Here is a 13,150-nt window from a genome sequence, read left to right as displayed (position 1 = left end):
TTTTTTGTTTACTTTTTTCATAGATGTCTCACGCACTCTACGACATGTTGTAAGCACTAGTGTCTCTCTCTCTCATACTTATGTACGCCGAAAATAATTTAACTCAACGGGACGCGCCTTTTTGAGTACACGCATCTATGTAATATAAAAGCTATAATAATATTTTTTTTCTCTCATTTATAAAACGAAGTCCTATATTATTTCCCTCATAATTAACCTCAAAAAGGTATTAATACTAATTAAAATCATAAACCAATTTTGTTAATTATACGTTTATCAAATAAACGAAACGTAGTGTGAAATTATTAATTATTTTATATCGCCGACGGGGTGGGCTTTGACGCTTGGAGTGTTTCCAGTTTGGGGAGTTAGAGTTGAATTTTTAATGGTGGCAACATTAAGCAACTGAGTTTGCGTAAACGATATGGTTGAACCGTCCATGTTTGTAATTACTTTAAAACAAATGAAAACTGTTTAGTTAAGAAAAAATCAGTTGCGTTTTGTGAATTTTTCTTCGCTAATTATTTTTTTTACACGCGTTTAACACATTCAGAAAAGCAACGGGATCACTTCAATAAAAAACGAAACTTCAATCTACCCCTCCTCCGTACTGTACTACATAGAAAGATATATGAAATTGTTATATAAACGCCATCTTTGTTAAGTAATAAAATAGTTATTCGAATACAACACAATAAAACCAAATACTTACTAAAATTTTCACGGACAATGTATATGCCGATTCATTTTTCCTAGACCCACAGTTTCGGAGAAAAATAACACTGATACAAGCCGATAATGATTTAGTAAAAATAAACATACTAACAAATTTTCACGAATATCTTACTTTTTTATTATTATTTTATATTTAGTAGTACTTAAATAATTAATCATAAAATTATTTAACACGTATAAGCTGTTTGTTAAAAACAATTCTTAAAAAACTGCAAAGACTACATTACACCGGCGACAGAAACTCAACGGGATTTTTTAGTCATTTTGTGATTGTATGCAATATACCAAAGATCCAAAAGGAAATCTTTTCATTAAATTGACAGCATATGTGCTTGACGAGTTTCGTTTTAATGATGAGCCATATAAGACAACGGGTAAGCACTCTATAAATATATTTTTAGTATCGTACATAATATGCATGGCTTATATAGTAAAGAAAATTAAACTGATTTTTTTCTAAAGTATTTTAATATTGTATAATAGAACAAATGTCCATCAACCATCACATAGTATTAACAATTATAAATTGTCAATTAGTGTATTCCTTAGAAAATCAGCTGTAGGTCCTGGAGGGCCATTAATATACCCAAAGCAAAAGATAAACTGTAAAGACATTAATTGTCGATTTGGCTCCCTACTTAAATGTCATCTTCTATACATATAATAAAATTGGAGTGGCTGTTTGTAATATTAAAATAACCCATTTTTACTAAATGCATATGTAAATACGGTACATATAGCAAAATAACATTTTTTACAATTTTTATCTGTCTGTCTCTCTGTTTGTTCCGGCTAATCTCTGGAACGGCTCAACCGATTTCGACGGGACTTTCACTGGCAGATAGCGAATGTAATAAGGAGTAACTTAGGCTTTTATTTTAGAATTATATATAGAATAAAAATAAAATCACGCTACAAAATCTAAATTACTTAAATTCAAACAACGCGCACGAAGTCGCAGCACAGCTAGTCTTTAATATGTGTTGAATTTGAAACTTTTCGAGATACATTGAAATTCGGTAAAATAATTCCATTATTTAAGTCCGGTGATAAAAATAATCCAACTACAGACCTAATTCAATATTGCCAGTTTTAAGTAAAATATTTATCAAATGGATGCGTTTTCAATTATTATTACTTTTTGACTCGAACCATTACTTTTTCAAGCAATTCGGTTCCACTGAGTATCGTTCTACTACTGATGTGGGTATTTCCTATATTAAAACACATGACGCGCGGAAAAAACCACAAAATGCTATTGGCGTTTCCTGTGACTTATCAAAAGCTTTCGAAGCTTATCAAACTCGCTTTGTATAAGGCATGATGTTCTTTCAGAAAAACTAAAATTTTATGGAATTAAAGACCCTGTATTAAAATTAAATTCCTCCTAACCTAATGAAATAGTTTTAAAGGTTGTTATTTTCTCTACGCTACTATCTCTGACACAAACGGTAATATAGTTGTAATAAAAAAAAGCGGGAGCCGTGCGTTGGGGGCGTTTTGGTGAGGTGAGGTTCGAAAAGATCGTAGAAATTTTACTGTATGTTGTTTGAATGTCCTATTTAATAAAATAAATAAAAATTAAGCATCATACAAAACTGGGCGTGGGCTCTATAAGGCGTTTAGGTATCTTTCGAAAATGAGGTTGCGCTAAAAAAATATACATCTAACGCTGTAAGACTGAGGTTTCAGCTCGGGCTAATTAGAACTTGTTGATTTTCACTAGGAAGGAATTCTCAATTAGGGAAATTGGTAGTTACACTAATTCGCCTTAGAAACCACATAAAGTAATTGTTCCTGTGACAAGAATAGAGTGACGGAATAAACAATAAATTACGTATTTATACTTTTATTTTTAACTTTTCAGTATATTACATTTTAATAAATTACAAGTTTAAGCTATAACGTTGTATTAGTCTTTTTCTAGCGCGTGACAGATTAAGTAAGAAATTATTAATTAATTAGATGATAACAAAAAGGCTTACATTATAAATCTATAACAATAATAATTCGACATCAATTATTTTCGAATTGTATCGATAACATTGATACTAAATAAGAGGATACTTTGACTTTTCTGTTCAATATTGTGAATCATATGATTTGGCTCGTAAGGCTAGATAAGTGATAGAAGCTCGGTACAGAACGACTTTATTCTCGACTCTTCCTGGAGCAGCAAGGTGTTAACATTTAAGGCATGATATAATTTTATATTGTGATATAGTATAATTGTTATTGTTTGTTAAATTATTGATGATATATGAATTTTGTTTTTTGCAATTATCAAGATACAAAGTTAGTAATAAGGTCATTGGTGTTAATGTAAATATTAATTAATAAGGGAAGTACGGACAAAATGACATGTATGGACAATGTATCACGTGACGGCAGGTATATTTAAAATCCTGTCAGATGTTTATCTGTATGTATTGTCACAGTCGCGCAGTAAGCAGTTCTAACGTGTTTCCCTCCTTTAAAAGTTTATTTGTTGTGTCCTTTAAAAGTTGTTATTTGTAATTATTTCTATTAAAATCAATGAACTATACCAGTACTGCATGATTTCGATTAACTTTATTCAATCATTTAGTTGTTTGATGGAAGTATGATTATTTATTCGTTTTTGTTAACATTTGGGCATGTCATTATGTATGTCATTTTGTCCGTAGAGTTTCTGATAATTAACACTTATTATTTTGTTTGACATGCCGCGAAAATACGAAAGAAAAACTAATCGGCAGTCTTGGAGCCAAGAATCCATGAGTATGACTATTGACGCATGGAAGTAGAAAAAAATGGGACGGGAATTGGCCGCAAAAACATTTGATTTTCCTCAGGTGATTCTTAGAAGACATGCGCTCAATATAAAAAAAAAATGATTAGGAAGATTCAAGAAAACATTTACATTCATTCTAAAATTGACCAGGAGTTCTTGAAACACATAAAGTTTTTAGAAACACGAATTTTTGGTTTGACGCGTACATCACTTCAAGAGCTTGCCTTTGAACTAGCCGAAAAAAATTCTTTCGATCACTCTTTCAACAACGACAAGAAACTTGCTGGACAAGATTGACTTGAAGGCTTTCTGAGAAGGAATAGAAAGTTGTTTACGATGTATTTCTTGTTTCCTTTGGGCTCATGCGTCATGTGCTGATGTCCCAACGATCCATATGTGAACTGTGTTCTTAAGAATTAGTATGTGACTATGTCCCTAGCTTATCTGTCATTTGGTCCGTACTATATATATATAATATAAACGATTGAGACTGATTATAATACCATTAAATAAATAAATATGCTTAAAAACATAACACCCTGTCATTTTGTCCATACTTCCCCTACAATATTACGTTCACTACAACTAATGTAATGGTTAAAAAAATATTTGTGCTTCATATATAATCTTTTATTGTCTTATAACTTTAAAATATAATAAATTAATAAAAATATCCTGACATAATGTATTAAGTCTCTAAAAAAATCAAACACGCTCATGAAATAAAGCAGACTGTCTGCCCGTGACCACGAACACTGCAAAGTGCTCGAAACGTCGTGATGTTAAAAATAAAAATAATTAATATACGCGATTAAATCCGTTAAAAACTAGTTTTATTTCAATGTGTAATAATCGCGAAAATCTAAGACAACAAACACGCTCATGTTCTGCTGTTACAAGCCTTCCTCTGCCGTCTTGGTTAACTGTCTTGCTTGTCACTTGGAACATTTTGTTCCAAGTGATTTTCTCGTAATTAATTTTTCCTCTCTTTTGTGTACGTATGCTAACGTTATCTATCCGGAGAGCACGTTGTTTTAACTACGACAAACATCGGGACAGGTAAAGCTTGTAAGAAATACTTATATAAAATGGATTATTATACCAACGCCATCTATCTAACGTAACAGAAAACTCCTTGGTAAACAACACGACCAAGCATAAAGCAGAAAAGTTTTCCCTTGAAAATGTAGATGGCAATAAAACATTTAACCGATATTTTGGGAAAAAATGTAACATTGAACAGATGCAATTTACACAAATATCCCTTCTTGCAGTTGCACTTTGATGAAAAGTATTTTATAATCCCTTTCCCCTCGGACCTCGCCAACGAGTAGACGTCTCTTAGACTGTATCGCTGAATTTAATTTCAATATAAAATCAACTTATTTCGTTAACACTTGAAACAAAATGAACATAATTAATTAATATAATATTAAAACGGTAGAAACTATTTTTACACCCATAGCAGACTGCTCAGATCTAAATTGAATATAGCCAACTTTATTAACTCTCACATAAAGAATGTGAAAAATCTGAGTTGCTAGTTATTCTATCAAATGTATGTACATTATTAATAATAGTTCGGAAATGTATGACTATTTACTGTTGGTAAATTATAATAAATATTGTCTATGTAATTTACTAGATGGCGCTGTACGAAGTTGATTCACGCTAACATCATGAATTTCGTTTTAAAAAATAGACAGGACCCTACCAGAAACAGAGTAACCTACCAGATGATACCTACCTAGACCATCTTACATAAGGTCCTACCACCAAGTAAACAATTAAAGATAAGCCTTATAAAAGTCGTATCGAAATATATATAGTATATTGGGTGATTTCTAATGAATTTTACGTCGAGTCATCATATCGTTGTGAAAATCCCACGCACGATGTATACCTCCTGATAGGTGTAAAGAAGAAAGCAACAAAAAAAACCTATTAAAAACGCCTTTTCTAAAAAAATCTACGGCAAAAGTGTAATGCTTGTTGCAAATTTTAATGCAAGTAATAGTTAACAGCAATATGATCTTATATTAAGAATTAATCACACCAACAAAAACAATTGCTATCGATTTGGAAATCAATGTGAAGTACCTAATCATAATCAATGTGAGTACGCCATCTGTGCCGTGAATGTACTTGTAACCTTAACTTTAAGCAGTCCTTTACATTATAAACTAAAATTACAATATAAAATGAAGAATATATAATCCGACTTCTAAGATATGATAGCCAGTATAGCAACGAACTCTTCATGTTTATAATCTATATTTGACTAGAATTAAATAAAGGATAAACTAAGCCACGTGTTAGCATTTAACACGTCATGAATATCAAGTGTTCAATCGCGAGCACATTACACATAACCTAAAGAATAAGAAAGATTTTAAAATGTTTTTTCTTTTGTGCGCGAACAAGAAGTTATTTTGCTCATAGTACTTTAAATAATTTATAATTATACAACTATTTATTCCTAATTCAAGTCTAGTTAAATAAATTACATTGAAAGAGATATACATATGTAAAAATAAATCCCCTTTATGTCACTGAACGTGTCGACAAAGGTTATAGTTAAACGCAAATATTTAGCTGACAATGACTATATTTCTTGAAATACAATACAGTAACTTTTAAAATATCGCTTCCCGCGCTTGGTAACCAACCGCCATCTTGTTTAGATGCCCCGCTCCTCCGAGCGGCCACCAGTGTGCCCAGTTCATATAAAAAATACATTTTCCCGGTAAAGCTACTTTAAATTTAGGATAATTTTTTAAATAAACCTTACACTCGACCATCCTGATAACATGCATGTCCTCATGCATGCACCAGGTGGAACCATATAAAACCTTACACTTGGCAGAACGAGGCATTCAAATAATATACTATACACTATTCGATTTTATAATACTCATTATAATAATTACAGTATTTTTTTTTGTATTTGCAAATATATAATAATAAACTAACCGTTAATTAAAATTTATTCATCATCAATAAATTAGCAAGAGACATAATGCAAGTAAATGAACTAACGGTAACGATAATTTCGCTATATAATTTAACAAAAACTTATTTTCATCTTTTAAACCAAATATAAACTTATAACTTTACTATCCTTGTAACCTTATAACCACTTATAACTATCCTTGTAACCTTGTAACCTTATAACCACTTATAACTATCCTTGTAACCTTGTAACCTTATAACTAGTTATAACTATCCTTGTAACCTTGTAATCTTGTAACCTTATAACTACTTATAACTATCCTTGTAACCTTGTAACCTTATAACTACTTATAACTATCCTTGTAACCTTGTAACCACTTATAACAATCCTTGAAAACTTATAACCATTTATAACTAACTTTATAATCGTAAAATCATCTTAAAATCGGAAAGATTTATTGTAATCACTATATATAGCATAAATATTTATATATAAATAATAGCATAAATTATTTACCAAAACTCGAAGTAATATTTACACAATTTATCTCAAATTCATGAATATGTTTTTAGACAACAGTTAGACAGGGCTAAATCACAATAGCGTGCTATCTAATTTCTAAATATAAATTCTGGCGATTGTTTTGTGCGGCATCAGGCCAGGCGCGAATGTGTCTGTAGCTCGCGCCCGACCTGAAACACCACAAAACAACATCCTCGCATAACATTTCATTTAAATCACAACGTACATACATTAAACTAAAATTGTATTTATGCTCTGGGTAGTTTGAAACTGGTCGGAAGGAACTTGAAGACATGAGAGCATAATCATTCAATTGATTCAGTATCACTTTGTTCGTTGTCTGTTTCATCTAAACTTAACGAAGCTACATGAATCCATGGTTTCATTCTGTCGGCGGCAACCGTGGTCTTGCGTTTCCCTTTCATACCCACAAAACCCGCGATTGGAGCAACCCTGTAACGATCGTTCCCTATAACCTTAATGACCCTAAAAGGCCCCTCGTAAGAAGGCATTAGCTTTGTGCTTTGACCTTTACCTTGAAACGCAACCTTTGTTATTTTAACTAGATCACCCTTTCTATATGTACGAGCAGCATGCCTATTCCGATCGTACTGCTCCTTTTGCACAGTTTGGGCTTCATCGATCTTTTCCTTGACTTCAGTGCGGAGATCAGATAAGTTAGTGATATCGCGAGTATCATTCACGACTGCGTTTAAGGCTGGCTTGACTTCACTATACATTGCCGTACCGAACATGATTTCAGCTGGTGTCTTTCCTGTAGTTTTTTGTATGGTGTTGTTCAAGCCCCATTGTATTTTCCCAATTTTATTGTCCCAATCCTTCTCATTGTCGCGTAAATTTTGGGCTGTCAAGCAGTCAAGTATGGTCCTGTTGTAGCGCTCTACTTGACCGTTGGCCCTAGGACTTGCCACTGCGTTCAACACGTGTCTTATGCCTCGCTCAAGACAGAACCTTCGGAATGCATGAGCAGTGAAGCAAGTACCTCGATCGCTAATCAATCTATCAGGTGCTCGAAATATGTTGAAAATGTCTTGCAACGCTTTTATAACATTTGCAGTACTAGTACTCCGTACAGGCCTGATAAACAAGAACTTAGTGAAGGAGTCCACGACATTTAGCGTATGTGTAAACCCCCTTTTCGATTTCACAAAGGGTCCAAGGTGGTCGACGTGCAACGTATGAAATGGAATCGCAACTTTTTCTATGGGGTGTAACAATCCCTCTCGCCCATTGGCAGCCTTCTTAGCATAGGCACAATCTATACATGCACTGACATACTTTTTCGTAAACCGTTTCATTTTTGAAAACCAATAACTTTTCTTCATGCGTTCCAGGGTTTTTTCATAACCGACGTGACCTATATCATCGTGATTCATCTTACACAGCTGCCACCTAGCACCCTTCGGAACCACCCATCTGACGTTCTCTTTATCGCTCCCAAGGCACCTAAATAACTTGTTATCCTTTAACACATAGTTGTCTCTTATGTAAGCTAGTCCTTTAGGATCTAGTTTACTACTGACAATATCCCTAATCCTACACAATTCAGGGTCCCCTAGTTGTAAAGTCAGTAGCCAATCCTCGTCGGAAATTGCCAGTACTGGTGGATATCTTACGTGGTCTGTAGTGTCCGTATCGTATGTAGGATTCCGGGAAAGGGCGTCCACATGACCCATTCTTGTACCTGGTCTATACTCGATATGACAGTCAAACTCCTGCAAGGCAATCCACCAGCGGGCAATCCGGGGTATCAGGTCACGTTTTTCAAAAGTAGAGCGCAGTGCGCTGCAATCAGTAACCACTTTGAATGGCTTCCCTAAGAGGTAAACCCGGAACTTCTTCAATGCGCATATAACTGCAAGAGTTTCTAACTCATACGAGTGGAAGTTCCTTTCTTCTGGGGTCGTCTGGCGGCTGTAATACGCCACGGGATGAAATGCGTCTTGACTTCCCATTGGACGCTGGAGCAATATCCCTCCAACTCCTACTTTGCTCGCATCCGTGTGGAGTTCTGTTTCGGCTGTAGGATCATACAATGCCAAGACAGGCCTTTCTATCAGTTTGGACTTCAGGACATCGAATGAGTCTTTCTGCTCAGTCGTCCACTCCCACGTTGCATTTTTCTTTAACAACTTAGTGAGTGGGTGTGCTATCTGGGCAAATGACTGTATAAATTTCCGGAAATAACTCACAAGTCCTAAAAACTGGCGCACGTTGTGCACATTTTGTGGCAAGGGAAAATCCGCTACGCTCTGAATTTTGGCAGAACCTGGGCGCATGCCAGCCGCGCTAATTTCGTACCCCAAGTAGTCGATTTTGGTTTGCAAGAAGTTGCATTTAGATAAATTAAGTTTCAACTGCGCCTTTTCTAACAATATTAAAACTTCTTCTAAACGAGTTATACATTCAAACGGAGTTTCACCAAAAATCAATAAGTCATCTAAATACACTGTGGCTTTATTAAACCGAGCCTGTCCCAGAACGTGGTTCATCATCCTTTGGAAAACAGCTGGAGCATTTGCCAGTCCGAACGGCATACGATTATATTCGTAGTGACCGTCGGGGGTCACAAAAGCAGTCAAATGCTTGCTGTCCTCCGATATCGGTACTTGATAATAACCTGACATGAGATCAAGAGTAATGAACCACGCCTGTCCCGATAGCCTCGCCACTTCGTCCTCTATTATCGGGATGGGGTATCTCTCTTTTATGGTCAGGGAATTGAGCAGTCTATAATCTACGCATAGTCGTACGCCACCGTTCTTTTTCCGCACGAGTATTATTGGGCTAGCGTAGTTAGAAGTTGACTCTCGAATGATACCCGCTTCTAACATCTCGTCGACCATTTCACGAACCTTCTCTCTCTCGTAGTGAGACAGGCGATACGGCCTATAAACTACAGGGCGCTGGCTGCTCAATTCTATTTTCATTTCTACCATGTTAGTACATCCAAGGTCTGCCAAGCTATGCGCAAAACACTGTTCATGGCGCCGCAACACGTCTAGAAGCTTGGTCCTGGCTTCATCAGAAACCATCTCGTCTACTTGTACTAGACTTTCATCGAATTTCTTAGCTGAGGTAGACTCGGTGCGAGTGCCCATAGCTGTAGAAATCTCCTCGCTCGCAAGTCTATAAACCAATTCTATTCTTTCGGCCCTGGCAACCACCAAGTTTTCCTGAAGCTTACATGGGACGGCGCAGGGTTGCACTGTGACGTAGAATGAACCGTTTCTGACTTTGTAAACTCCGCCGTGAATAATGTATTGCTCACCTAGTTTGCCCACTACCTTCGTATCAACTATCATACTGCCGGTAAATAGCGTTCCAGTTCTGACCTTGACGCTAGCAATTCCTTGGAGGTTACAGCGTGCTACAATACTGACCTTCTGAAACCGTTCATTGTCATCATTTTGAATAAAGTTAGGTAGTACTGAGTCAACATGTATAAATTGTAGTCTATTCACGTCTTTAAAAACAACTACTTGAGGTTGTTCAGTGAAAGTTTGTCCTATAAGCAAGTCCTTCTCTAAGAACTGGTCCTCTACTACGCGGCAACAAACTGTCGCTCCCACACCGTCTATAGACACGTTTAGATTTACAGAGCCCAATGAATTCACAAGGTTATTGCCGAAACCCTTCATAGTGGATGGAATCTGGTCGTGAGACAACCCGAGTTTTGCCAAACACGACTGTGCGATTAAGGTCACCTCACTGCCCAGATCAATGTACGCTTGGTATGGAATGTCTTCTACAATTACTTCCTTCGTAAATTTATTGTTAGACTTTGAACTACTTATGATCATGGTTTTCGCCACCCCGTCGGTTTCCCTCGATCCCGTCTCTTGTTTGGAACGACAAAGTTCAGCTTTATGTCCCACTTTGTCACAACGACTACATTTCACTAGAGGTTTTGGGCATCTTGAAAACGGGTGCCCTTTCTCTTTGCAATTGTAGCAAAATAACCCAGGATTGGTTTTCATATTAGAACGGTTATTTACTTTATCGTCATTCGTATTGAAATTACGATCCTTCAAAAACAATGGTTGAGGAGTGTAAGAATCTCTATTATTGCTAATTAGGAACTTCAATAGATCGTCAGGTTCATCGCACCGTAGCGCTAATGCGCTGGACCTTGTGGTCCTATCGCTGATGCCGTGGATAACGCAGTCGACTGCACGCCTGCCGCTTATATCGCATTGGTTAAGTAGTGAAAGTTTTTCGTAAAAATAGTTTTGGATAGGTTCGTTAATCTTACTTTTGCGCTTTAACATGTCTTCGAGTAATTGCCCATAATTTTGTTCGCAAGGGAAGGCGTTTAATAATTTTGTTTGCCATTCCGACCAGCTGTACAAAATCGAGCTCTGACTTTCGTACCATATTTTAGCTAACCCGGACAATTTTTGCATAGCAAAATGTACTGTGCTCTTCTCGTCCCAGCCATAGACCATCGCACATTCGTTAACTTTTTTTAGCCAAATATCCATACGCTGGTTTTTCTCCGAAGGGTTAAACTCCGGTATGATGTTTTTGCTATCTCTATTCGAAATTTGTGTGCTATGGCTCGGCTGTGACGGAAAGATATCTTTAATAGACTTAATTATTTGAGTTACGTCTTTAGAAGAAAAGGATGGGCTACGTGACCTTTTAGAATCTCCTCGGTAGTCTCGCTCGGGTACGCGACTGCTGCTGCGGTGTTGGCCGCGTTCGTGGCCACTTCTGCGACCACGACTGCGGCTAAGGCTACAGCTGCGGCTACGGCTACAGCTGCGGCTACGGCTACGGCTACGGCTTCGGTTGCGGCTGCGGCTCTCCCGCGTCGCCCTTTGTGGCGACCCGCGGCGTACGCTCCGCTGACGACGTTGCTCCACGTCTAGTTCTCGTTGCAGCTCGAGCTCCAGTTGGCGAACCCGCTTCCGTTCTTTCCTCAGCGCCTCTTCGCGATCCTGCAGCCGGCGGCAGTAACTACGGCTGCGCCGATCACGCCCGAGAGTAAGGCTGCGCCTGGAGCGCGATCGGCCGCGTCGGGGAGTTTCTGCCGTCCGGCCAACATCGTTTGATTCCATCATCTGAAACTCGTAGCCGGAAATTGTGTGCATTAGATATAAAATCGGGCAACGTGATTTTTATTGAAAGGACAAAATCCTTAATATCATGAAAAGTATGCGTCCTACGCAAAAATAACGAAATTTTGATCCACCTTATAAATTATATATAATACCTTTATTTTTTTATATTTAATACCCATTATTATATAAAGATTTTTTTTTTTTACTTTCAATTTAAACTTTTCTTAGTTTATACGATAAAACTTTTTAGAATTAGATGGGAAGTATAACATCAGCTTGAACTTCGAAGGTAAGTGGCATTTCGTGAATATCATGCGTTCAATGTAGGTAGTCTATTTAACAAGACGGTTTCAACATGCTTTGGCTTTTGGTTCGGATCATATATATCACTATAATATACTTCTAATCGTGAAAACAAACTACAAAGATTAACAATCGGACTTTATAAGTCATAATTAAGTTGTAGGCGTGTACTTACATTTTTATTGGTTTATCCCACTTCTGAGATGTAAAAATAAATCCCCTTTATGTCACTGAACGTGTCGACAAAGGTTATAGTTAAACGCAAATATTTAGCTGACAATGACTATATTTCTTGAAATACAATACAGTAACTTTTAAAATATCGCTTCCCGCGCTTGGTAACCAACCGCCATCTTGTTTAGATGCCCCGCTCCTCCGAGCGGCCACCAGTGTGCCCAGTTCATATAAAAAATACATTTTCCCGGTAAAGCTACTTTAAATTTAGGATAATTTTTTAAATAAACCTTACACATATATATATTAACATTTCTAAATACTTTAAAATATAATTTTAATTTGCATTTTAACTTACGTCATTTGAAGTTCGTGTCTGAAGTTTCATTCGGACTTATAATAAACGTTAGATTGAATAGGTACTCTTTGTTAATACGATTCAATCTCTAGAAAATAAAGCACTAAAGCGTTGAGTAATTCAAATTTTCAACGTTGATTCTTGGTTGATTCGTGACTGTTTAAAGTTTAAACTAAAGCAAATGGCTGAATTTTGTTTTTTTTTTCATAATAATGAAATGGCATAGGTATACATTTTATACAGCC

Source organism: Vanessa atalanta, chromosome 17 (genome assembly GCF_905147765.1).
Source record: "Vanessa atalanta chromosome 17, ilVanAtal1.2, whole genome shotgun sequence".
NCBI classification, from domain to species: domain Eukaryota; kingdom Metazoa; phylum Arthropoda; class Insecta; order Lepidoptera; family Nymphalidae; genus Vanessa; species Vanessa atalanta.
The sequence above is the reverse complement of the archived record's forward strand: the minus strand, read 5'-3'. Positions refer to the sequence as shown.